The sequence below is a fragment of the Triticum dicoccoides genome, chromosome 6B (assembly GCF_002162155.2).
Source record: "Triticum dicoccoides isolate Atlit2015 ecotype Zavitan chromosome 6B, WEW_v2.0, whole genome shotgun sequence".
NCBI classification, from domain to species: domain Eukaryota; kingdom Viridiplantae; phylum Streptophyta; class Magnoliopsida; order Poales; family Poaceae; genus Triticum; species Triticum dicoccoides.
This window is the reverse complement of record NC_041391.1, coordinates 651,864,850-651,875,478: the sequence shown is the minus strand read 5'-3', so window position 1 is coordinate 651,875,478 and position 10,629 is coordinate 651,864,850. Positions and strand designations below refer to the sequence as shown.

The 10,629-nt window shown below is 42.9% G+C and overlaps 1 pseudogene; it reads left to right on the top strand.

The window, feature by feature from the left end:
- Nucleotides 1-7,515: 7,515 nt before the first annotated feature.
- On the top strand, nucleotides 7,516-8,127 carry LOC119326024 (annotated as a pseudogene).
- Nucleotides 8,128-10,629: the final 2,502 nt, after the last annotated feature.

Sequence of the window (10,629 nt, the reverse complement as noted above, 5' to 3'; positions counted from 1 at the left end):
TCACTATTCATCCAGAGGCAGCATCGACCGGCTTCAGTTGCAGCAGTAGCAAAGGAATCACTTGATCGGGTTTAGTTAACAGCCATCGATCGATCGCTCGGGTTCAGTAACGCGTAGCCTGTAGCGCAATCGCTCGGGTTCAGTATAGGCGAACGCCTCGCTCGGGTTCAGTTACAGCCCAATGCCTCGCACCCACGCGCGTACGTGTATGAGAGAAACGCGCATCGCTCGGCCCCGACCACCCACCGTAACCGGGAACACCCCGATATTTTCCTCGCCCTCGCTTCTACCATGGTTTTTTCCGTCATGGACGGCCCAAAGAATGTCATGCAGCTGCGTCTCCGGCCCGCCCAGGATGAAAAGCCCATTTTCTGTCATGATTTTTTGTCATAGAAGTAGGAGCCCACCACATCTATGATGATACCGGGTTTTGTCACAATTATGGTCATAGAAGTGTCATAAGTATGATAGGAAAAAAATTCGTTTGGCCCAAAATGTCACGGATGTGTCTTTTTTTGTAGTGACTTGATGCTTTTTCTTTGATTTCTACCTTCATCGATTTCAGCATCACGAAGAGCTCGGGAATATCTTTCGTCATTCCCTTGCATATTATAGTTCATCATGAAGTTCCAGTAACTTGGTAATGGTGACTAGCTCTGTCAATCACTATCTTATCTGGAAGATTAACTCCCACTTGATTCAAGTGATTGTAGTACCCAGACATTCTGAGCACATGCTCACCAGCTGAGCAATTCTCCTCCATCTTTTAGGCGAAGTACTTGTCAGAGGTCTCATACCTCTTGACTCGGGCATGAATCTGAAATACCAATTTCAAATCTTGGAACATCTCGTATGCTCCGTGGCATTCAAAATGTTTTTTGATGTCTCAGTTCTAAGCCGTAAAGCATGGTGCACTTAAACTATCAAGTAGTCATCATATTGAGCTAGCCAAACATTCATAACGTCTGCATCTGCTCCTGCAATAGGTATGTCACCTAGCAGTGCATCAAGGACATAATTCTTCTATGCAACAATGAGGATAAACCTCAGATCATGGACCCAGTCCGCATCATTGCTACTATCATCTTCCAACTTAGTTTTCTCTAGGAACATATAAAAAACATAGGGAAGCTATAACGCGAGCTATTGATCTACAACATAATTTGCAAAATACTATCAGGACTAAGTTCATGATAAATTAAAGTTCAGTTAATCATATTACTTAAGAACTCCCACTTAGATAGACATCCCTCTAGTCATCTAAATGATCATGTGATCCATATCAACTAAACCGTGTCTGATCATCACGTGAGATGGAGTAGTTTTCAATGGTGAACATCACTATGTTGATCATATCTACTATATGATTCACGCTCGACCTTTCGGTCTCAGTGTTCCCAGGCCATATCTGCATATGCTAGGCTCGTCAAGTTTAACCCGAGTATTCTGCGTGTGCAAAAACTGGCTTGCACCCATTGTATTTGAACGTAGAGCTTATCACACCCGATCATCACATGGTGTCTCGGCACGACGAACTGTCGCAATGGTGCATACTCAGGGAGAACACTTATACCTTGAAATTTAGTGAGGGATCATCTTATAATGCTACCAACGTACTAACCAAAATAAGATGCATAATAAGATAAACATCACGTGCAACCAAAATATGTGACATGATATGGCCATCATCATCTTGTGCTCATGATCTCCATCGTCACTGGCGCGACACCTTGATCTCCATCGTAGCATCGTTGTCGTCTCGCCAACTATTGTTACTACGACTATCGCTACCGCTTAGTGATAAAGTAAAACAATTACATGGCGATTGCATTGCATACAATAAAGTGACAACCATATGGCTCCTGCCAGTTGCCGATAACTTTGTTACAAAACATGATCATCTCATACAACAAATTATATCACATCATGTCTTGACCATATCACATCACAGCAAGCCCTGCAAAAACAAGTTAGATGTCCTCTACTTTGTTGTTGCAAGTTTTACGTGGCTGCTGTGGGCTTCTAGCAAGAACCATTCTTACCTACGCATCAAAACCACAACATTTTTTTGTCAAGTGTGTTGTTTTAACCTTCAACAAGGACCGGGCGTAGTCAAACTCGATTCAACTAAAGTTGGAGAAACAGACACCCACTAGCCACCTGTGTGCGAAGCACGTCGGTAGAACCAGTCTCATGAATGCGGTCATGTAATGTCGGTCTGGGCCGCTTAATCAAACAATACTGCAGAATCAAAGTATGACATGCTGGTAAGAAGTATGGCTATTATCAGCCACAACTCTTTGTGTTCTACTCGTGCATAAAACATCTACGCATAGACCTGGCTTGGATACCACTATTGAGGAACGTGGTAATTTCAAAAAAAATCCAAAGATCACGCAAGATCTATCTAGGAGATGCATAGCAACGAGAGGGGAGAGTGTGTCCACGTACCCTCGTAGACCGAAAGCGGAAGCATTTAGTAGCGGTTGATGTAGTCGAACTTCTCTGTGATCCAACCGATCAAGTACCGAACGTACGGTACCTCCGTGTTCAGCACACGTTCAACTCGACGATATCCCTCGTACTCTTGATCCAGTTGAGGCCGAGGGTGAGTTCCGTCAGCACGACGGCGTGTCGACGGTGATGATGATGCTACCGGCGGAGGGCTTCGCCTAAGCTCCGCAACGGTGTGATCGAGGTGTGTAACTGTGGAGGGGGCACCGCACACGGCTAAAAGATCAACTTGTGTGTCCTTGGGGTGCTCCCCTCCCCCATATATAAAGGAATGAGGGAGGAGGCAGTCGGTCTAGGGGGGGCGCCAAGCATAGGGAGTCCTACTAGGACTCCCAAGTCCTAGTAGGATTCCCTTTCCTATTCGGAGTAGGAGAGAAGCAAAGAGAGGGAGAGGGAGAAGGAAAGGGGGCCTGCGCCCCCACCCCTTGTCCAATTTGGTTTGGGCAGGGGGGAGGCGCGCGCCACCTCTTGGCCCTTCTCCTCTCTCCACTAAAACCCAATAAGGCCCATTACTTCTCCCGCTAAATTCTCGTAACTCCCGGGTACTCCGAAAAATACCAAAATCACTAGGAACCTTTCCGATGTCCGAATATAGCCTTCCAATATATCAATCTTTACGTCTCGACCATTTCGAGACTCCTCGTCACGTCCATGATCTCATCTGGGACTTCGAACAAACTTCGGTCATCAAATCACATAACTCATAATACAAATCGCCATCGAACGTTAGGCGTGCGGACCCTACGGGTTCGAGAACTCTATAGACATGACCGTGACACCTCTCTGGTCAATAACCAATAGCGGAACCTGGATGCTCGTATTGACTCCTACATATTCTATGAAGATCTATATCGGTCAAAACCGCATAACAACATACGTTGTTCCCTTTGTCATCGGCATGTTACTTGCCCGAGATTGGGTCGTCGGTATCATCATACCTAGTTCAATCTTGTTACTGGCAAGTATCTTTACTCGTTCCATAATGCTTCATCCCGCAACTGATTTGTTAGTCATATTGCTTGCAAGGCTTATAGTGAGGAGCATTACCGAGAGGGCCCAGAGATACCTCTCTGAAACATGGAGTGACAAATCATAATCTCGATCTATGCCAACCCAACAAACACCTTCACAGACACCTATAGAGCATCTTTATAATCACCCATTTACGTTGTGACGTTTGATAGCACACAAGGTGTTCCTACGGTATTTGGGAGTTGCAAAATCTCATAGTCTGAGGAACATGTATAAGTTATGAAGAAAGCAGTAGCAATAAAACTGTAACGATCATGATGCTAAGCTAACGGATGGGTCATGTCCATCACATCATTCTCCTAATGATGTGCTCCAGTTCATCAAATGACAACACATGTCTATGGTCAGGAAACATAACTATCTTTGATAAACGAGCTAGTCAACTAGAGGCATACTAGGGACACTTTGTTTTGTCTATGTATTCACACATGTACTAAGTTTCCGGTTAATACAATTCTAGCATGAATAATAAAAATGTATCATGATATAAGGAAATATAAATAACAACTTTATTATTGCCTCTAGGGCATATTTCCTTCAGTAATTTGTTCACCCACCGTATTATTTGTTATCTTGAGAGAAGCCACTAGTGAAACCACTGTTCAAGAAATCGGCGATTAAATCAGTTAACGGGCCAGTTAATCGCTACTCGCTAGGTCAAATAGTGCCTATTCGTGGTGTTAACTGCCCTAGCCGATTAACGGGTCTGTCAGGCCAAGTAATCGGTTGTCAGACCGATTAGTCGCCATGACCAGTTAACTGTTGGAAACAAAAGCCCAATATTTTGGCCCACTCGGCCCCCTCCCATTCCTAAATTAGCTAGGTTTTGGCTCCTGCTGCCCCTCCCACTCTTTTTCCCATACAGCCCCGATCTGACTGGCGGCTGGCAGGTCCTCGCCGGCGCCCGGTCGAGTAGCTCCGCAGCTGCATGCTGCAGTAGCCACGCTGCTAGCCTACCTGCTCTTCCTTCCCATCCATCGGCTGGACTCCTTCACCTGTGGGCTCCTCCCAATCTCTCGTCCCAGCAGTTGGTCGCCATCTGCTCCCGACTGCCTGCTGTTGTCACTGCCGACCTGCTCCTCCATGGCTTCACCGGCGAGCAAGGTAACATCTTCTGCCCCTCTCAGTCTCTGTAGCCATTGTGGTCTGGTACATCATTGATTCAGTTTCCAATTTCATATAGCCATACAGTGAGATGTGTGAGTGTGATCACTGATCAATATGTATGAGTCGTGATGATCTATTTGGGGAGTAGATGTAATGTAAGTATGTAACTACTTAAGATTAGTAGATGGATGGGTTGTTCCAACTAAATTTTGCGGACATTCACTCCAATTACAGTAAATTAGTAGACGGATGATGGCTTGATGTATGCCTGTCTATTATAGTAATAATTGATGTATTGGTTAAAATGTTAATGCAGAAACACTCCAATTATAGCAATGAACTAATAATCCATGGATATTCTGCTTAGGGTATATTAAATATTAATTGTGGGATGATCTGTACATTAAAACCTCGTAGCAAGTTAGGTGTAGGTTATATTAATTTTGGGAGGATCTGTACGTGTAATAGTTGCCTAGCTGGGATTTCTTATGCTATTGTAACATAATCCAAAGTCCTAACAAATCTGATTTTCTATGGTATTATCTGTAGACTATAGATTAATTATTTAATACTACAGATCCCTCATTGATACTTATTATGTTTGCTCATTCAATATATTTGTAGGGGTCTGCGGTTGCCTCTACCGGTGCAAGTTCTCATACTCTCAAAAGAAATGCAGATGACATGGGGTGGGAGTTTGCAACCTTGATCAATCCTTTAGATCTACAGTGAGTGAAGTGCAAGTTGTGTGGAAAGGAGATGGGTGGAGGCGTCAATAGGATGAAGCAACATATTGGGCTGGTAAAGGGAAGCATGACAAGTTGCAATGTAGCCACACCAGATCAGCAGAAAAGGTGTAAGGATGCTTATGAGGCACCACAAAAGAAGAAGAAGCTGAAAGAAAAACATGATGAAGAAGTACGTGCTGAGGTTGTCATTCAAGTTGATGATGACAATAACGAGGAAGAGTTGCATGCAATTGGAGAAGATGAAGCTCGCAAGTCAGGGCGTATTGATAAATATGTGATGCCAATTGATCCTTCCATCCCATTGAAGAAGTTCCAACAGAACATAAATGATGCAATTGACAAGGAGAAAGCTTACATGGTAGGGCAATATTTGGCTAGATGGATGTACAAGAAAAATATTCCTTTCAATGTTGTCAATGATGATGACTTCAAGCAGTTTTGTGAAGCCCTTGGTCGGTTTGGTCCTAAATGGAAGCCACCTTCCCAATATATGCTCCGAGAGAAGATGTTGCTGCAAGAGGTGGAAAGAACAAAGGATTTGATGAAGCCACATGATCTTGAGAGGGTGGAAACCGGGTGCTCTATCATGACCGATGCTTGGACCGACAAGAAAAAAAGAAGTATAATGAATTTGTGCGTGCATTGCAAGTTAGGGACCGCCTTTCTTGAATCAAAGGAGGCGTCGGCTGATGCACACACAAGTCTATACATCTTCAATTATGTAGTTGAGTGCATTGAGAAAATTTGTATGATTCTTGAAGTCTCAAGCACACAAGTCTATACATCTTCAATTATGTAGTTGAGTGCATTAAGAAAATTGGTATGATTCTTGAAGTCTCAAGTTTACTTTCATTCATTGATTTTCATAATGTTGTAGGTGCTGATTTTGATATTTTCCATCTTGTAGGTGCTGAAAATGTTGTGCAAGTGGTCACAGACAATGCTTCCAACAACATGGGAGCAAAGGAGATGCTGAAAGGAAAATGGACAAAAATATTTTGGAGCTCATGTGCAACTCACACCCTCAATTTGATGGTAGAAGCAATTGGGAAGCTGAAGCAATTTGGCCCTACAATCATCAAATCTAAGAAAATGATGATTTTTCTTTATGCACATCATAAAACATTGTCCTTGATGAGGTCTTTCACGAAAAAAAAGAGACATTGTTAGACCGGGGGTGACACGATTTGCTTCGGCATTTCTTACGTTGCAAAGTTTGGTTTCTAAAAAGAAAAAACTAAGGGCAATGGTTTGTAGTGATGAATGGGAAGCATGCAAGCACACGAAAATGGTGAAAGGAAAGGCAGTCAATGCCACAATAATGAGTAGGGGCTTTTGGAAAAATGTATCACTTTGCATCAAGGCATGTTTATGGGGGCTGTTTGCGTCTAGTCATATGTTGGGGTGTTTGCATCTATGTATTTCTACATTGGGGTTGTTTGCATCTTGTAAAGTAGTCATAGTTGTAGTTGTAACTTGTGCATTTCTAATGTTGGGGCTGTTTGCACGTGCTTATATGACTCATTTGATCATTTTTATGTTACCTTGCAAGGTTTTTGAGCCATTGGTGAAGGTGCTTCGGTTGGCTGATGGGGATGGTCCATCTATGGCCTCTATGTATGGAGAACTAATAAGTGCAAAAAGGGAAATCAAGGTTGCTATTGAAAATTCAGAAAAAGACTATTTGGTGATCACTAATGCTATGAATACCAAGATGAGTGGGAGGCTGGATTCTCCATTGCACATGGCAGCATACATCTTGAATCCCAAATATAGTTATGCTGACCCGAGCATCTTTACAGATGTGGAGGTAGTGGCTGCGCTTATGGAAGTCATGGAGACATTTTATTATGATGATGACATCAAGCAAAATAAGGTGTTTAACATTGACTTCACCAAGTTTAAAAAGAAAGAGGGTATGTTTGGGAAGGTGGCTGCATTGAAAGCAATGGAGAATAACAATTTTGATGTCGGTAAGCATGTTCTCAAAGCAAAAAAAAAACTTACTATAACATTTATGAAATTATGGGCTGATTGCATGTTATTTCACTTGTCTCAAATTGTAGCTGATTGGTGGTCAACTTATGGATTACAAACTCCTACATTGCAACACATGGCCATAAGGATACTCAACTTGACCACAAGTTCATCCGGATGCGAAAGAAATTGGAGCACTTTTGAAATGGTAACTCTTAGACTTCTAACAATTAGTCAAATCTGAATATTACAATTTGTCAAATCTGAATATTCTTCTCACAATTTATTTCATGAGGCTTCCATTTTCATTTTGTAGGTAGATGCAAAGAGGAGAAATAAACTAGATGTGGCCCGTAGGTACAATCTAGTTTATATCCAATTCAATGGAAGGATGATTGATAAAAGAAAGAAGTTATCCTCTTCTAGTGATGTTCTTCTTGGTGAAGATGCGTCATGAGCACAAGATTGGATATGTGAAGAGGCATACATTGATGATGAGTTTGATCCCACTACGGGGGTATCATACAACATCATTGATGAAGTAGTGGGGGAAAGCGAACCTACAGAGCCTCGTAGGAGTGCACGAGTTAGAGAACTCCATGAAGTTGAATAATACGTTGAGGATGATGATGATGAATCTGATCATGCGGTAGATATGGATGATGATGAGATTGATTACGAGTCCGATGATGATGGGGTGATGGCAACCAAAGATGATGAAGAGGAGGAGGAGCCCCTGCAGCCTTGAGCCATTCGTCGCAAACTTATTTTGCTTGCTATTTGTGTGCCCGAACCTTATGTTCTTAATCCTTATTACCTTGATACCTATTTCTATGTGTGTGGCCGAACCTTGTTAGCATGTTACTTATTTGGCTATTTATATCTATATAGCTGAACTTATTTGGACCTTGTTACCTATTCGTCTTGTGAACCTTATTATGAATTATATTCGGTATTTCCTATTTGTGTGGCTGCTATTTATCTTCACATGCGGATGCATATTGTGTGGCTGCCATTTATTTTGTATTCCCTATTTCTGTGGCTGCCATTTATATTGACATGTTGGATTGCATACTGTATTGTGGGGTTGCATATTTATCTTGATATGTCGGATGCATATTGTTTGTTATTTCCTATATCCGGGTTAACAATTTTACCTCTTGTGATATTGTTTATGATTTTTATTTTTCATATACCTATAGTACCATATTTTGCTATATCATATAACTAGGAGCATGGGAGTGTGGTATGATACATAATTTTTTTTTGAATATACATTTCTAAATTCCTATTTAATCTACTGATTAATGTTCGACCGATTAATCCAGTTAATAGGCCGATTCACCGATTAATCCTTACTCCCAAGCCGACCGAGCAGTTACCAGTTACCGAGTTCCTCAACATTGAGTGAAACCTATGGCCCCCGGGTCTCTTTTCCATTATATTGAATCTATTTTCCATCATACTAGTTTCTGATCTACTATTTTGCAATCTTTTAATCTCCGATATATAAACCAAAAATACCAAAAATATTTACTTTACCGTTTATCTATCTCTATCAGATCTCACTTTTGCAAGTAACCGTGAAGGGATTGATAACCCCTTTATCGCGTTGGGTGCAAGTTTGTTGATTGTTTGTGCAGTGACTTGTGCGTTGTCTCCTACTGGATTGATCCCTTGGTTCTCAACTGAGGGAAATACTTACTCTACTTTGTTGCACCACCCTTTCCTCTTCAAGGGAAAAACCAACGCAAGCTCAAGAGGTAGCAGTCAACATAGTCCACTACTAGTGGGAGGAGAGCACCTATGTTACCTTTGTCATTCCACTCATGTGGTGTAGGTGAGGTGGGAAAGACAAATGGTGGTCATTATCTTCATCTTCATGGAACCATGTGGGGGGGTGCATCATATTCCACCATGGCCATCGTCTTGTCCTTAGGAAGGATGAAGTCATCACGGATCGGCGCGTCATCATAAATGGGACCTAACACCAAATGATAAGACACAATAGAGGTAGAGGTCAAGTCGTTAGTGTTGAAAGTGTCCTCACATGACCTATCAACTATCTCATTCTCTCTATGTGGTGGCTCACCCACTCCCTCAACATAGGTGCACTCGAACTCACATATGGTGGAGTTACTCATCTCACGCAAGTGGTGATGGTTGTGGCTCTCATCACATGGTAATTGGGGAAACTCATCATATATGGGGCTAGTGGTGAAGTCACTCTCACTCTCAATATGGTGGCACAAGTTACTCAAGTCGTCATACGTCGCCGTGGTCAAAGGGAAAATCCCATGCTCAATCGTCTCGTAGTCGTCGCCGTGGATGTAGGCCGAAGATGGCACATCATCACTCTCGTCGTGGATGAAGGCCGAAGATGGCACATCATAACGCTCGTTGCCAATGGTGGAAGCATCATCTTGGAGCTCATTGGGCTTGGACATCTCGGTGGTACTAGCCTCATGCTCGACGTCTTGGAGCTTGGTCTTCGAGAAGTGTGCTTGGGGTGGAGAAGCCTTAGCCTTCATGAGTTCTTGTTTTGCCGAGAGCACCAATGTATTTGTCTTCGAGGGACTTGTAGTTATCGCGGAAGATAGTGTTGGAGATGTCGTTGTTCCATCCCATCATGAAGTGGAACTTCATACAAATGGGGTCGTTCATGCCGGCACGTTGCAAAGCTTTCTTCATCTCTGTGAAGTACTCATTGATGGACTTGGATCCTTGGATGGTGTTCTCCAATGTGTGTTGAAGATGTTCCGTGTAGGTGGAAGGCACAAACTCCCACAAAATAGCTTCCTTCATCTCGGGCCAACTTATGGCATAGCTCTTTGAAGGTGTGTGAAGCCACCATGTCAACACATAGTCGTGGAAGTTACTTGTGGCGCACTTCACTTGATCTTCGAAGGGGACTTGATGTAACTTGAGGTAGTCGTCCATCTTGCACTCCCACTCGATATACTCCTCGGGGTCTTGAGTCCCATAGAAAGGAATCTTGTGGTCGGTGTCGAGGTCATAGTAGCTTGTGGAAGTCACAGACTTGAGCTTGGGGAGCTTCACTTGAGGTGCAGGTCGGCGAAGATACCACAGGTCCAAAGGCAAAGATGCCTTGAAGTCGCTTGGCGAAGATGCCAAGGTAGATGGTGAACTCATAGAGCAGTTGTTGGTGTTGAGCTCTTGACATTCATGTTCTTGTCGGTGATGGTTTCTATGCCGATGTGATATTGCCGGCGATGGTAGCTCAAAACGA